Below are 17,741 nucleotides of genomic sequence, written 5' to 3'. Positions count from 1 at the left end.
ATCTCCCAGCAGCTCTTAGGTGGTTCTGGAGCCTGGGAAAGTTTGATAACCACCCACATAAAAGCTTAAGGATAACAGTGATTAACTTCTCAAGATAAATGAAGACATGTGGTCTCTAATGTGTCTCAGGATGGCAAACAGAAAGGTATTAAACAGTAGGGTTCTTGCTACACTGCAAAAGGTTACATTAAAGGAGTGTCTGCAACTGGTGTAATCTGTTACACATGAAAAACATCAAGAGAAATCCCATTGACATATTTGTAAATAATTCTGACGTATGAGAAAATGAAGAACATTGCTATGGATTTATAGGGAGACTATACTTTGATTTATGTTTTTGTTTTATTTCTACTGACCTCTGCATGATCCTACCTTGGGTGGAAGTCCTTTGGATCATGGTACTGCAATATTAGTCTCTAAATGAACAGTTCTATTGGAGTTAATTTTCTGGCTAATTTGCATCCAAATGGCCCAATCTGAAACACTGATAACAGGGCTAAAGATAGTTTAAACAGCCACATCTATGGAAGAAAGCTTATTAATGTTCAGCTCCAAGAGTTGGTTGTATAATGCCGGAAGAACAACTTCCCCATATAACAGTTCTCTAATCTCTGCCTTTCGAAGATATAAAGTGTACTTTCAGGTTATCGCTCAAATAAATAGAACTCGAATCTACTGTATAATGCTTATAAAAGATGGTGAAAGTTGAAACGTTTATTTGAAACTTTGCTACGCCCTTACATGTGTTACTTCCATAACCAATCACCTAAAAATCACTCTGTGCATTTTGAAAGAAGCCACCGAAGGCTCAGAACTGTTAAGTCATTTGACCAATGTTACAAGTCGTAGCTTAATCCAGTTCTGCCTGACTTCAAAGCCAATGTTCTTGCTACTAACATTTGTAATCTGTCCAGTGTGTGGGTATGGGGAAGGGGGGGGGAGTGTTCCTCAAGAATTTTCTAGAAGTAAAAAAAAAAAAGGAGATTTAGCTCATGGAAAATGCAGTAAAACTTACCCAAGCAAAGGTTATCTCTGAATGTGACGTTAACTGGTAGCTAATTTCTGGAAATGTGTTAAAGCGGAGATTATTCAGGTTTTTTCAAAGCTGGTATTTCAGAGTAGCTTCTTTTTTTTCTATTTGATGAGGTAATCTTGTCCAAAAATGAGTTATTGCAGCGTGCCAAGTCATATCGATCACAGCAGCAACAATTAGTTACGAAAATGCTGCTTAATGAACATAGAAACTATTCACGGCCACTTCCCTGGATCCCAGGTCAGCATCGTTCTTTCTCAAGAAACATTGGTATCAGAGTCACCGCGTCCTCCATTCCCAACCTGAGCGGGCACGGCACGCATGGAGGAGCCTCCCTGTAATCTTCTAGCGAGGATGCAATATCCCTGCTCTCTCTTTTTAAGCCCTGCTGTGGTTGCTTGTAAATGCTTAGGTTTAAAATAAAATTCAAACAAGCCAAATTACAGCTCCCTTTTAACAAGAACTGAAATAACCGACCTTTTATGTGTTTCAGAAGAACGTGAAACTTAATGACAGCTCTAGAACATTCTGGAGAGCCTCGGCAAGGGCTTTATTTAAATTGGAAGACTAAAGTCTATCAAAATTACCCCTCTCAATAGGATAACCTGAACTACAGAGAACACATATAGAACACATATAAGATAAAGCCACTGTTGGAAAATAATGATCCAACAGGACACATCTAAACTTAAAGGAAATCTAGACCATTCCCACAACTAAATTTGCCCAAAACAGATGTATGCAGTCAAATGAATATCACATAAAATTTTACTTAGGTAGAACATCTTAGAGATGGAACATTTCTTAGAAAAAAATGGATATCTTTAAATTATTTATCTTTATTTCAGCCTCTAAAATTTAGAACGTTCCATCATCATCATCGCTTCATAATTAATAGACCAGAAATGTCAAATGTACGAGAAGCTCAGATAAGAAAACCCAAAACCTGAAGAGAGGTAATGCAGCTGGTTAGTTAAGACTTTTGTAGTCAAAGCAGCTCCCTGCCAGAAGTCTCTTTTCATATCCAAGCGGCTCAATACCAGGAAGCCAGTTCCAACTGAAGCACTTGTAGACTCATTTTATGGCTGACTATCTACTCAAAATGTGGCTTTATCCCAGAAAGTCTTTAATAGGCAGGACTAAGGACATTTTAAAAAAAAGAAAAAGAAAAATGTGAAATCATGTTTAAAGTGCACAGTAACTTTTATCAAACTTATACATGCATAAGGTCTTGACAGGTTATCTACATAGATGCTATATTCAGGGAGTACACATGACAACCTGATCCACAAAAATGCCCAGATTCCTGGGAGATGACCATAGGCGGTGGAAGCAATTCTAAAGTATTATGCTAGAAATGATGGAGCAATAACAAGACTATTTTCATGCCTAGGATGCTGACACTCTTGGCTTGTCACTTGTCTGCCAAGACCTGAAAGGCAGAAGTAGCTGTGAGCCCATGAAGTAACTGTGAGCCCACGAAGCACCTCGCCAAGTGGTAAATCCTATTTCAAGATAAAAAGCAGCCTCTTTCTTATCGTCCCTGTTTCACACTTTGGGCAATAACTAATGCACAGAGTTAACTCGGTGAGTGCCGGTCTTCTCAATGAGCCAGCAAGCTCCTCTTGAACTTGAACTCTATTCTATAGTATTTGTGTGTGTGTTGCTGTAACTGGATCAATTATCACAAGATGAACTCACTTTCGTTGCTTTTTTCTTTCTTCCCACCCTGCTTCATTAGCGACTTTTAGAGGGCATGGGCTTCGGAGTTACTCGGTGATCTCATTAACACAGCTCTCTTCAATGGGATCCCTCAGTTCATTAATCTCCAGTAAAAGTAACCTACTTAGGATAGAGTTGAAATAGCCTAGAGTCACTTAACATAGTGGTATAGCAATCCAATAACACACACCCCAACTTAAATTTGTGCAAAGGAAAAATCTTGTTTCCTCTAGTCTTTTAGCTTAACTCCTAGACTTATCTGTGTCCACTATGTTGATGAAACCCATCAGTCTGTTATCTGACTCAGATGGTGCTATTTCTAATTTTCATCATGGTACTAGAGACCGGAACAACAGCCTGGTGGTGGTGGTGGCACACACCTTTAGTGCCAGCGCTCAGGAAGCAAAGGCAGGAGGATCTCTGTGAGGTTGAGGCCAGCCTGGTCTACAGAGTGAGTTCCAGGACAGCCAAGGTGATACAGAGAAACCCTGTTTCTAAACAAACAAACAAACAAACAAACAAAAAGAAATTTTAAAAAAAGGAAAGAAAGTGGATCAAGAAGTCACCAGAAATTATCTTCCATCCCCTCTCTACTCATACCTTGTGTTCTAATCTCAAGAGACTGGCCTGTGCTGGTGGAACTTCCTTGTTGTTTGGTTTCCATGGTGAAATTAGATGGACGAAGAAGACAGGAGTCTGTTTCTTTCCTGTGACATTACTTTGCACTGGTCATGACCTTGAGTGCTGAGTCACTGCCGCCTCAAGGTGGTAGGTAGGCTGGGACTCTTCCTTTTTGCTTTGAGCCCCTCCCTCCAGGGTGTGCTTGAGACTCAGCAAGTGTAATAATCAAGATGGCGCATTGTCTCCTGTGAGTCCCTTTCAATGGTGGCTTTTATGCTTCCGAATTGCTCAGGATCACGGGAAGAGCTTATTAAAACGGACTGCTGACCCTTGCCCCTGAAGTTTTGGATCCAATTCTCTTTGGTGAGGCTGGGGCATTTGTACTTCTAACACAGTCTTATAAAGTGCTGACTCCGCTCGTCTGAGATCAGACTTAAGAATCAATTAGAAAACGCTGTTCTGTAGAAACACCTTTGTTTACAAGCCAAATAGCAGGTGGCTAAAACTGCCCAGGAAATCACTCCCCCACTTGCAAACAGCTGGTTTGAGAAATAATTAATAGTACTGCATCTATCAGTTGGGGTCTCAACTAGAAACAGATGGCATATTGCAAATAGGGCAAAGTCCCTTCAGTCAATCAGAAAACATGCACGCCTCTCCGGGCTTTGCCATTTTGTACTAAAGACCTAGGCACATAGAATAAAATAATAATAATAATTAAATTCCCCCATCTCCATGTGCACTTGCTTAAAGCAACAAGACACAAGGTCATGTCTGAGTTTACAACCATCTATCTGGACATGAGCTGAATGGCTCAGGTGGAAGCCAAGCTGTACTTTCTGCACTTTAGAGTCTCTCTTCCCAGGAGTAACCCCATCGCCTTGTCTTCTCCACGACAGGAATTTATATTCACTCAAAGCGTGCCTCTCCTGAGTTTAAGTTTCTAGGAAAGCTTTTCCTTAGCAGCCCTACTTCCTTCAGCTGATGTACGGCCCATTTCTCTACGACCTACAGCAACAGCTCTTGTTTCTTCAGCACATGCACAGAGTACCTTTCTTTCCATTCTTGGTGAGAGGTTATATGCACTCTGGCTTCCATTTCTTCACATTCCTGTCAAAGGCATATTAAACCCATGCACGGAGATGAGTCTTCATTTCACGCACCAGTGTCTTCCCGAGTCACCGCCATTCTTTTTAAAAACAAATGTCCTACTTCATATACACCCCCACCTCAACTACAGATTGGTTAGTGTTCTAGTTCCGAGCAAGTTCTTCGCCATTTCTTACCCCCAGTCTACGTTTCTAAGAACCTACTGTACTGTTACAGGCAGCGTGGTACCTACATGGTAGAGAAGTCCATGGTGTGTCTATGCTTTAATAGGCACACTTTCCTGTGGCTGAACATGTGTGTGCTTCCTTATAGATGTGGCCTGAGTTTCTCCTGGGTACATAGAGACTTATTTTCACAATACTCAATTGTTTCGAAAACGGCCACATTAATTCACAGTTTCACCAGTATTATATGATGAGAATTCCTCTTTTCCATGTCGTTGCCACCTCTGGTAGGAACTGACTTTCTTTTTTTAATTTTTTAAATTTTTATTTACCGTGTTGTTGTTGTTGTTGTTGTTGGAGACAAGGTCTCTCTGTACTTTCCTGGTTGGCCTGAAACTCTTATGTAGAGAACAAACTGGCCCCTAACTCACAGAGATCCACCTGCCTCTGCTTACTAAGTGCTGAGATCAAAGGCCTATACCACCATGCATGGCCACTACCATGCATCTTTTTTGATGTAGTGTTATTGTGTAGCCCAGACTGGCATCAGTCTCCCAGTCCTCCAGCTCTTGCTTTCAAAGTTCTGGGATGACAGGTGTGAGACACCACCACATGTGACTCATCTAGGAGACTGGGATCAGTTTGTTAATGCTAGGATTGGGAAAGGGTACTGCTATTTTAACTAACTTTATTATTTTAAAAGCAAATCTTTCTCTGAGGACTAATGAAATCAGCTACCTCTTCATGTCTACTCTGCCAAGTGTTGGGTGGAACGGTTTCCTTCAGAACTAAAACATTCTGTCCCGCAGGGAAACTCCATAGACAGGGTGGTAAACAATTCAAGATTGTGTCAAAAAGTCCCCCAAACTGACAAGATTTGTCAGCCCCCAGTTCCCATGTAAAACAATAAAAATACTGAGAGTCACTCTCCCCCAAGCCAAACCGTAAAGAAGAGCCTGATGCCAGACCAGACAAGTTGCCTGGAAGAAACAGAAACCAGCCCAAGTGCCTGGAAGAGACTTAGGCCAACTAACACTCTCCAACCTGTTGAGCTTCCTGTAAGCTGTGCAGTGTGCTCCAAGTTCCCCATTCTTGTGAGTCTCCATTCATGTTGTGGTGGGCTTTGGTTATGTAGCTGTCTCTGAGTCATGTCTAACCCTCATGTGTACTTTTGTAACTGATCCCAATAAAACTCATTGGCTCACCAAGTTGGACTTTGGTGTTATCTATCCTTTGGTCTGTCATGGTCGAGTAGACGTGTGTGTGTGTGTGTGTGTGTGTGTGTGTGTGTGTGTGCTTGGGTATGTGTGTGATCAAACAAGAGTTGGCTTCATATAGCTGCTATAACAAATTACCCTTACTGAGAGCTCTTAAAACAACAAAAATACTTTTTTTTTCACAGCACTGTATGCCAGAAATCCAAAATCAAGAGATGTTGGCAGGGATGTACTTCCTATGCAGACTCACAGAAAACCTTTGCAGCTTGTAGTGGCCCCAAGAGTCTCTTGGTTTATGACTATGTAACTCAGTCTCTGCTACTGGCTCCACATGTTCTTCTCTGAGTGTCTCTCCAGAGCGACTTTCAAGAGGACACATACAAGATTTCACAATTACATAGAAGACCCGGATAAAGTCAGTTTCTTTTCTAATTGTTTTGTTTTTATTTTTACGTTTGTTTCCTTTTGGTTGGTTTGATTTGGTTTGGTTTGGTTGGTTTGGTTGGTTTGGTTTGGTTTGGGTCCCATTCAATTTTTCACGCTGAGGATCCAACTATTCAAACTAGGCATATGTTCTACTACTAAGCTAAAATCCTAACTCCATCCTCCCCATCTAAGACAATTTTGGGGTGGGGGAGGTGTGGGGTGGGGATGGGGTGGCAGAGGAAGAATTGTACCATATAACTCTGACCAGCCCAAAACTCGATATGTAGACCAGGCTGGCTTTGAACTCACAGATATCTGCTTGCCTCTCCTTCCCCAGTGCTACCATTAAAAGTGTGCACCAATACTCCTGACTCCAGAGCAACTCCTAATTTTAGCTATATTTCTAAAACATTTCATCTAAAAAAAGGTCAAAAGTCATATATCCTTATCCCTATGCCCACCCCCAAGACAAGATTTCTCTGTGAAGCCCGGATTGTCCTGGAACTCACTCTGTAGTCACTGACATCAAACTCAGAGAGATCTATCCACCTCTGCCTCCCAAATGCTGGGATTAAAGACATATGTCACCACCACTCAGCTAATATCATATATTTCAATGATTAGGATAGGACATGGGCAAATATTTTAGTAACGCTATTTAACATACCACATGTACAATCACCATTTCTATCTCCTCTTCTCAAAATTACTCCCATTTTCCCATAGGATCTTTGATCACTTTTCTATTTACTTTCTCTTGATAGGTTATGGGACCTCTCTCTAATAAGCATATACTTTAAAAATCAATCCTATTTATGAGTATTCTCCCTCTCTGAGTTTTTCTCTATTTTTACTTACGATGGTGTCTTTTGATGGAGTTCCTTATTTTTCATGTAATTGAAGTTGCAAATTGTAATTTTTTTGATATTTAGATATCTTTCCTTTGTTTTGTGGTCTTGGGAAGGATCTCAGAGCCAGGCACATGGTAAGAAACTCAGCTCCACCCCTAGGCTACTCTTCAACTTTACCGAGAACATTTTATATCGTTCCTAATAAATACTTTAAAATGAATTACAATCAACTTTATAGCTTTACTTTTTTTTCCTTTTGCCATTTTTTAAAAATATTTTTATTACGTATTTTCCTCAATTACATTTCCAATGCTATCCCAAAGTCCCCCATACCCTCCCCCCCACTCCCCTACCCACCCACTCCCACTTTTTAGCCCTGGCGTTCCCCTGTACTGGGGCATATAAAGTTTGCAAGTCCAATGGGCCTCTCTTTCCAGTGATGGCCGACTAGGCCATCTTTTGATACATATGCAGCTAGAGTCAAGAGCTCCGGGGTACTGGTTAGTTCATATTGTTGTTCCACCTATAGGGTTGCAGTTCCCTTTAGCTCCTTGGGTACTTACTCTAGCTCCTCCATTGGGGGCCCTGTGATCCATCCAATAGCTGACTGTATAGCTTTACCTTTTAATCCATCCAAAAAATGTGTGAGCCTGGGAGGTGGTGGCCCATGCCTTTAATCCCAACACTCAGGAGGCAGAGGCAGGCAGATCTCTGAGTTCAAGGCTAGCCTGGTCTACAGAGTGAGCTCCAGGAGAGTTAAGGATATACAGAGAAACCCTGTCATGGAAAAACATAAAAAGAAAGAAAAGGAAAGAAAAAGAAAGTGTGTGTGTGTGTGTGTGTGTGTGTGTGTGTGTGTGTACATTTTAGTTAAGGGTGCACACATTTTCTTTTTTCCAGGCATAGGTTTAATGTATTCCTCTTTAGCCTTATTTGATCAATGTCTGCAGCAGCTACAGTTATTTTATAATAAGGTGATGACTATATAACAACATGTTCTGACATGACAAAAGGACTCAGGGATAGAGTTAATGTTTAAGTAGCACCTCGTTGTACATATCAAAGCCAAACACAAATCATTTAGAAAGAATTAGGAAATCCCTATGACCACCCTAATTTTGTAGCAGCATCAAATACATGGTACCCTACAAGTCATAGCAGGCAATTCTAGGTGCTCGGCAGCCTATCTCTAGGCAGGTCTGACTATAAACACTAAGTAACTTAGGGCGGTTCATTCTGCCATCCCCACTGGTTGCATGCTCATCAGATGACGTCACCGAATGCAGTGGTGCCAGGAGACACTCAGGGCTTACCTTTCACTCAGTCAACAGGTGCATGAGTCAGCCCTGTCCTGTGTGGTTCCTGAAGCCACGGACGGACACAGTGAGTCATGGCAAGTCACTTCACTTTCATTGTACGAATTAGCTAGTTCTGTGTGAGAGTCCGTAGAACCCACAGTTTTGTGTCTAATAAACTACACAAATACCCAAAAAAGAAATCTATCTGAGATCGTAAGAACAATCCAGTTTTTTTTTAAATGCATTGATTGTTCTGTTTTGCACAAAGAAGGAAATAATTGTGGAACTTAAAATAGTCCATCACTTCTGTACCTTATGAATAACACAGGGGTTCCATTAGAAAAGTCACATGTGGAGGACAAAGCATGCCTATGATTTGGTTTTGAACCGTGTTCCCTTATTTTGAGGGGGATGCATTTTTGGAATAATCATTTGTTGCTTTAGAATGTTTCTAGACCAACACGGTCTAAAACGGTAGTCATTACGGCATGTGGCCATTTAGATTTAAATGAATTGAAATTTACTGAAATAGAAACTCTAGTTCCTCATTTTGCATGAGCCACACGTCAAATATTCAGCAGCATCATTCAGCATAGCACAGATGGGACATTTCTAGCAGCCTGGAAGTTTCTCTGGATAGTGCTGCTAAAGATGTTCTCCCCCAGTCTAGTCTCTGGTTGCACTATTCATGCTGTTATCTGTAGTTTACCAACTTTTCTCATGTAGTGTATGTGTCTGTATGTGTCTACGTGTGTAAGTGTATGTATATGAGGTATGTGTGTATGAGGGTGTGTGCCTGTGTGTATAAGTATGTGTCTATGTGTGTGTGTGTGTATGAGGGTGTGTGTATGAGGGGCTGTGTGTATGTGTGTGTGTGTATGTGTCTATGTGTGTGAGTGTGTGTATGAGGTATGTGTGTATGAGGGTGTATGTATGTGTGTGTGCCTGTGTGCATATGTATGTGTCTATGGGTGTGAATGTATGAGGTGTGTTTATGAGGGTGTGTGTATGAGGGGCTATGTGTGTGTCTGTATGTATGTGTGTGTGTGTATGTGCCTATGTATGTGTCTATGTGTGTGAATGTGTGTATGAGGAATGTGTGTATGAAGGTGTATGTGTGTGTCTGTATGTGTATGTGTGTGTGTATGTGTATGTGTGAGTGTCTGTATGAGGTATGTGTGTATGAGGGACTGTGTGTGTGTGTGTGTGTGTATGATAGATGTAGTATATGTCCATGTCTGTGTGTGTATGTGTCTATGTCTGTGAGTGTGTGTGTGTATGAGGGGTGTGTGTATGTATGTGTGTGTATGAGGGGTGTGTATATGAGGGTGTATGTCTGTGTCTGTATGAGGGGTGTGTGTGTATGATGGGTGTATGAGTATGTACATGTCTATGTGTATCTGTGTGTGTCTGTGTGTACCTGCCTACGTGTGTGAGTATATTTGTGAGGTGTGTCTGTATGTATGTATGTGAGGTGTGTGTGCATATGTGTGTGTATGAGGGATGTGCATATGAAGGGTATATGTGTGTGTGTCTGTGTGTGTGTGTGCCAGAGACTGACTAAGGTGTCTTCCTTGAATGCTCCCCACTTTATTTACTGAACCCATTGCTGGTGGGTTCAGCTAATCTATCTAGCCAGTTTGTGTGAGAAATCCCCTTTCTATGACTCCTGAGTGGCATTCATGTGCCTGCAGAGTTTTTATGTAAGTTGTGGGGTGGGAGTGGATGGAATCTGACTACAGTTCTCACATGCTCATAGCAAGCTCTAAATCCACTGAGCCATTTTCCTAGCCTTCATCCACTATTAACTGTTTTTATAATTTTAATAGAAAGCTATTTTTCTAAAACTTATCTATGTCTAAGGAACAACACCCTCCACCCTTAAAAAAACCTGGGCAGCTAAAAACTTCTCACATTGTTTCTAAAGTGAGAACTTTGGGAGCAGTTGGGTGGGGTGATGTGTACAGGGTCCCTCAGGAGATTGGGTTTGGAGTGTCTAGTGGGATTACAGGTCAATATCAAACCCTGTGTGGCTGGACCTCATGACATTCTTTCATCTCTTACCATCTGCAAGGTAATACACAGTCAGCCCAGTCTACCTTCAGCAGGGATCCTGCCCGTGGGGTTCGCTGGAATCCCCACACCAACCTCATGTTACAAGTTCATAACCTCCTACTCTCTGGCCTCTTTCCTGCTCCTCAGCATTTTATTTTCACGTGACCTCAATCTCTAGTCCATTGCAATAGTTCCTCCAAGTGTCTCAGGAGTCCATAATAAAGTCTGCTTTTCTTTCTTTCTTCCTTCCTTTCTTCCTTCCTTCCTTCCTTTCTTCCTTTCTTCCTTCCTTCCTTTCTTCCTTTCTTCCTTTCTTCCTTCCTTCCTTTCTTCCTTTCTTCCTTCCTTTCTTTCTTCCTTTCTTTCTTCCTTTCTTTCTCTTTCTTTCTTTCTTTCTTTCTTTCTTCCTTCCTTCCTTCCTTCCTTCCTTTCTTTCTTTCTTTTTTTCTTTCTCTTTCTTTCTTTCTTTCTTTCTTTCTTCCTTCCTTCCTTCCTTCCTTCCTTCCTTCCTTCCTTTCTTTCTTTCTTTCTTTCTTTTTCTTTCTTTCTTTCTTTCTTTCTTTCTTTCTTTCTTCCTTTCCTTTCCTTTCCTTTCTTTTCTTTTAAAGATTTATTTATTTATCTTAGGTATATAAGTACACTGTCGCTGTCTTCAGACACACCAGAAGAGGGCATCAGATCTCGTTACAGATGGTTGTGAGCCACCATGTGGTTGCTAGGATTTGAACTCTGGACCTCTGGAAGAGCAGTCAGTGCTCTTAACCACTGAGCCATCTCTCCAGCCCCTAAAGGTTTTTTTTCTATTTTTAAGGAGTATTGAAAAAATTTTCTTCTTTAATATTACCTGGAACAACTATCAAGTAGAGAGGAAAATTAGAGGAACAATTACTTATCCATTGTCATTCACTTACTTATCAGGCACAGGAGAAAAAAAACCTTCTACAAATTGTTGCTCAGAGAAGGGATGGGGCAGCCGGCTGGGGTCAGCTGTGTTTCTCTCCTAAACAAACAAATCCCTGCAGCCTGCTTACAGAGGCTTCTTCCACTACAACACAGTTATTGAAAGGGCAAAGTATGGGCAGAAGGGGCCATGGTGAAGAAAGGCTGATTTTGGTTTTTGGCTTGGCATTTGATATTGGCAATGGGAGCCACCAACAAATTCCAATTTCAAATGCCATGGACTTGCTGACGGTATGTGCTTCCAGCTGATGAGATTATTCTCTAGTAACTATTGGCTATCCAGGTTTACTTAAAATTCACTGGAATAGTTTATGAGCAAACTTAAGGAATGATGCTAGAAAGTTCAGGGACATTTGAGAGGAAACACCAGGAGCAGTTAAACACAAAATGAAATTTCACGATCTTATTTGTTTGCCATCATGCTATGCTAAATTATTTTATAGAGAGATTGTCTTCTTGTTGTGAAGGACTGAACTGAAGTTATAACTCCCAAATGGACAGTATACAGATAGGAGCATACTGTTTAAAATGTTGCCAAGGTTAAATCACTTCACAGTGGTAGCTGGTAATCCAAGAGCAGTGATGTGAAAAGAGAACTTCTGGTTTTGTTGGAGATGCAGTTGTGTCATGTGATGTTTTTCTGAAAACTGCCTTTTGTGAAAGGATGTTTTGCTGAGAACAGACACGTGGTGTTTTTTTGGAAGTTGTCTGGTGAAAGGGCATGTGATGTTTGGCTGGAGCGGACACTTGAGGGGACACATGAGAGGAAGGAGTATAAGTACAACCCAACAGACAGGAGACCACACTCTGGCATTGGTTCACCTTGCATCTCTTTGCTGGTCATCACTGGAATTTTCGGATGTTGGTCTTCACTGACAACACTCTTGCATTGGTTTGCCTCACAACTCCTTACTAGTCTTTGTTGGTCTTTGCTGACACTGGTCTTCGCTGATGATACTCTTGCATTGGTTCGCCTTGCTTTCTTTGCTCATCTTTGTCATGACTTCGTAGAGAGAACCGCACCAAAGAACTTCTGTCTGCTTCTTGCTGTTTCTTGGATTTGGACTTGTGTCAGGTAAGTAAGGTAGAGGAAGAATGGTCTCAGCAGAAACAACTTTGCTGGCATCTTGCCCTTAGACTTCCAGCCTTTCCAACTGTGGGAAAACAAATCACTATGGCTGAAGACACTCAGTTTGCTGGTTTTGGTTATGTAACCTAATTAGTTACTTGACTTAGTTGATGTGATAAAACACCTGACAGAAACAACTTAACCATTGGAAGAACTCATTTTGGCTTACAGTTTCAGGGTATACAGTCCATTGTTTCGAGGAGAGTGTGGAAATAGGAACAGGAGACATTTGGTCTCTAGATGGCCACACTTAGGAGGTAGACAGTGATACCTGCTTCTTCTCAGCAAACTTTCTCCTTTTTATTCAGCTAGGAACCCCATCAATGGAATGATACCACCCACATTTAGCTTGGGTCTTCACACTTCAATTAACATAATTTGGATAATCCTTCCCTCACAGACAGGCTGAGATAAATTTGTTTCCATTGTGACTCTAAATCCTATCAAGCTAACAATCAACAGTAACCATCTTAACTACCCCCAGGAGACCAGTTTACTTGCTGCTGAAGGAAAAACCTTAAGAATCTTTCCATTTTTATCATTAGAATGAGTCCCAATCCCTGTTAACCAGCAAGTGGAAAGAGGTATACAATGTATTACTGTCGTATTCTAAATAGTTTTTTTTTTGCTCATTTGTAAAAGGATTTTAGCTGTCATAGATCATGCCAGATTCAAAGAACACACATTCTGATACACGCCCGTTTAAATAATATGGAAATGTTTGCTCTTCCATATAAAGTCCTGAGCAAGATATAAGTGATTTGTGTCATTGGCCTCCCACCCCCCACAGATCCTGGTTCAGATCTCTTCTTCAGTAAGCAGGTACTCAAACCAGTCCCTGGTATGATGTCCTAACTCAACAATGTCCTTAGAGACAATATTTCTCGTGCATCTTTATTAGAAAGAAGGGTTTTTATTTTTTGTTGGTTTTGTTCTGTTTTTCTTTTGTGGAGGCCCCAGCATATTTACTCTACCATCTCACTGACCATGATTGAGTCACAGAGCCATGATGTGGAGGAAAGAACTCCTATCTTGCTTTTTGATATATCAGGTGTTACAGAATAGACAGGTAGGACATCACACTACCACATTTCACAAGTAAGATCTTGAGAGTTCCTGCTCAAGATTTGTTTAAAAGTGCGACCAAGATAAGAGAGGGGATCTAGTAACAAAAATGTGCAGATGGGGGACAAATGACTTGTCATATTGTATTAGTTACCTTTCTGTCACTGTGGCAAAACACCATGACGAAGCAATTTATAGAAGAGATGTTTTAGTCCCAGAATCCCAGAGGGTACTAGTTCATCATGATATGGAAGTGACAGGCAAGGCAGCTGGAGTACCAAGCTGAGAGCTCACATCTTGAACTGTAAGCACCAAGCAAACAGAGTGAACTAGAAATGGCTTTAAACTTTCAAAGCTCACCATAGTGATAAACTTCCTCCACTAAGGCCACACCTTCTGTCTAACCCTCCCCAGCACTACCAGCAGCACTAGGGACCAAATATTCAAATGCATGAACTTATGGGGAGGACTCTCATCCAAATCACCACATACCTAGAGGCACGGGTGTAGCAAAGAAAGGAGAATTTAAGAGAGAGAGAGAGAGAGAGAGAGAGAGAGAGAGAGAGAGAGAGAGAGAGAGAGAGAGAGAGAGAGAAAGGAAGGAGGGAAGGAAGGAAGGAAGAGAGAGAGAGAGAGAGAGAGAGAGAGAGAGAGAGAGATAAAGGAAGGAGGGAAGGAAGGAAGGAAGAGAGAGAGAGAGAGAGAGAAAGAAAGAAAGAAAGAAAGAAAGAAAGAAAGAAAGAAAGAAAGAAAGAAAGAAAGACCAGAAATTCTAGACTAAGGCTGGGAAATGCAAGGTAAATATTAAAATGCTGGTCATGAAATCCTGAGATAGCCCTTGTCAGAATTCATTGAGCATCCTTGGTGTGTGTTTTTCTGTTGTTCAGCCTAAACAAGCTAAAAGCCATATGCTGACTTTGAATTTAAAAGCAATGTGCCAGAGTGTATCTATATCTACCTAGCAAAATAAGAAATCCAAACAAGTAATGATTGCATTATATATATATTCCTAAACACAATCAGGATGCTCTTCTTCTGTGATTAAAGGACTCTCTTATGAAGACTAATTCCTTCACGTACAGCAGAGCTACTAGAAAGGAACAATCCTCTCTGGCTGAGGCTTGATCAGTACTTTACCCTCTTCCAAGTCAGTTTCCAAACTACAGCTTTGCTGATGTTTAAGGTAAGACAGTCATGGTTCATAAGGAGTACGGATGAAGAGCAGGCTCTCAGGAGCTGTGCTGCATTACAGTAGACAAGAATGTTGGCTTCACAGCTAGGTAGCTGCAGACTTTAGTCCAAAACATTGGGCTATCCTATCTACAGTACACTTCAGTTTCTCATCTATGAGATGAGGGTAGGGGGATTCATGACTAATGCTTTCTAGAATTCTGCAGTAGGGACTTTCAGAGACAACCTAAGGAAAGGAAGGTTTATTTTAGCTCAAGGTTTCAGGACATTGCCATATATCATGACAGGGCAGAACGGGGCAGCCCATTCGGTGGGTTAGAGTGGCTGAGCCTGATTCCTGGAGATACAGTGGTGTGGAGGGGGCTATGATCCTCAAAGGGCTGTCACTAGTGACTTGCTTCCTTTAAACAGGTCATATCTACTACATTTTCCACAGTCTCCCAAAACAGTATCAGCCATAGAAGAACTTAAAACATGAGCCTGTGAGGGCACTTTAAATTTAAACCATAAAGGACATTGTGAGAATATATATATATATATATATATATATATATATATTATAGTATATATTAATATATACTGTATTGTGACATATATATCCATATAACATATATATCCATATCCAGAAGAACCATCAAGAAATATATATATATATATTGGTTTTTTTGAGACAGGGTTTCTCTGTGTAGTCCTGGCTGTCCTGGAACTCACTCTGTAGACCAGGCTAGCCTCAAACTCAGAAATCTGCCTGCCTCTGCCTCTCAAGTGCTGGGATTAAAGGCGTACGCCACCACACCCGGCCTAGGATGTATTTTTGAGAAAGCCTCCATTACTCTGAATTGGGGAAGGAGGAGGAGGAGGAGGAGGACCATCAACAGCTCTACAGGCTGGGCAGTTGTGTGGCTTAAGGTTCCTCTTAAAGGGTGTATGCAGAACCCAGAGGAGAGCTGGATTTGAATGCAAAAATAAAATAACTAACGTCTGGGAGAGATACTTCTTGCCAGCCCCAGAAGTATGGGTGCAAGAAGGGGTAAAGGGGATGTGACAGAGCTGAGCACAGTGCAGAGGGGTGAAGAGAGTGGGGTGTGGGAGAGGGTGAGATGCGGGTGGGATGCAGGGGAGGGTGGGGTGCTGGGAGTTAGTCAGGCTCTTGAGAATGCAATCTTGTTTAAAATTATTATTTTCCCTGTGCTCTGTTCTGAGCAAAGATATAAAAACAACTCTAAGGCCGTGTTACTATATCTTATCCACATAAACACACCTCATCTATTAGGACTTGAACCTTACATAATCTCACTTAGCAAGTTGTTGGTACTTGAGAACTACCTGGGGAATGATTGAGTCCTTTCATGATTCTGCACTCCCATACTTTAGAAGTGACTCGGTACTGGAGTGGGAACTTGAAATATAATGCTTGATGTAGCCTTAGAAAAAGAAAAAAAAATTAAAGATATATAGCAAGGTATTTCTAGTAGTATTCTCTGTTGTGATCAAGATGTTTTTAAATATATTTTGACTTGAGCAGCCACTAACCAGATGTGGGTAGTCAACATATGATACATAGTTGGAAAGATTAAGGAATTAAATGTTACTTTAATTTTATTTAAACCAAAATAGCCAATGGCTAGTCCAGGTCCATTCTCAATGCTCAGGTCAAAGGGTTTTGTTCAAATTACCCTGTCCTCAACTTTTAAAGCGAGCCTTTTTTTTTTTTTTTTTTTAAAGACTGAATACTATCAATAAAACGTAAACTCCTCTGTGTTCTTTTACAACTGGAATACCTTGGTTTGCCTAAGCAACTCTAAAGACTAGTCTATCAAACCAAATTGACTTGCGCACGCAGCAGTGCCTCGGGAGAGTGTGGGTCATTTTGAGCACTTGTGTATGTGGTCAATGTCTAACATCAAGTGTGGACCTAAAAGCAGGGCTGAGCATGCACAGTTACCATAGTGAGGGATAGAAGTGACTAGGCACTGACAGGCTTGCTTGATGAGACAGTCTTCTCTCTGATTCCCCCCTCCCCAGCTGCCCCTGGATGTTCAGAGGCCTCTAAGTTTATCCCTCCCCCACCACCCCCGCAGCCAGTCCACCTCCCTTATAAGAAATTTCAGATCGCAAAGGAAAATCAGGGGCCTGGGCGAACAAGCGATAAGAAGTACCCTTTACATACATGCTAGACATTTTCTAAGATGGTCAGTAAAAAACATATTGTCTGCACGAATGGATGCTATCCGTGTGGCAAACAGATGAGACCCAGGGAGGCTTGCTTGTAACGTACAAGTTTTACCTTTCACAACAGATATTGGTCCCATACTACCTCAGATGAGGGAGTTCGCTGCAGCTTGGAGCAGTTCTCAAGCCTATGCACACACCCACAACACTCGGTCTCTTCCTCTTTCCTTACCGTTTGAGCCCCCTAGCTTTGTTTGCTTTTAACCTCTCGAAACTACACAGACCAATATATTTACGCAAACAGATGAAAATATGTTGATGGAACCTGTCTCCGGTCCCATCCCCTTCTCGCCTAGGTTCCTTCAAATCTAATAATAATCTTTTGGGGCAGTGTCAATTTACATAAATGGCTCCTTTTATGCTGTTCAGGAGATGCATTTTGGCATTTTAGTGGCATTAAAAAAAAATCCCATAGTAGATATTTTCCCAGAGCCTGGACGCTTATATAAAAGCGACATGTCCATTTATAAATTAAGCTTCAACGGGGTTTGCATTTTTGTAAATTTATGTTGTTTCAAGGTGTAGGCAATTGATTTGTGTATTAGCCATTATCACTACAGATTACTTGTAAGATACGTTAAAAAACTAGCTCCGCCCCTGTCGCTTCCTCCTACCTCTCGAAATCTATGATTCAGACTAGGTCTAAAGACAGAGGAGCATTTGGAAA

This window comes from Mus caroli, unplaced genomic scaffold, assembly GCF_978045245.1.
Source record: "Mus caroli unplaced genomic scaffold, Mus_caroli_1 scaffold_10, whole genome shotgun sequence".
NCBI classification, from domain to species: Eukaryota; Metazoa; Chordata; class Mammalia; order Rodentia; family Muridae; genus Mus; species Mus caroli.
The sequence above is the reverse complement of the archived record's forward strand: the minus strand, read 5'-3'. Positions refer to the sequence as shown.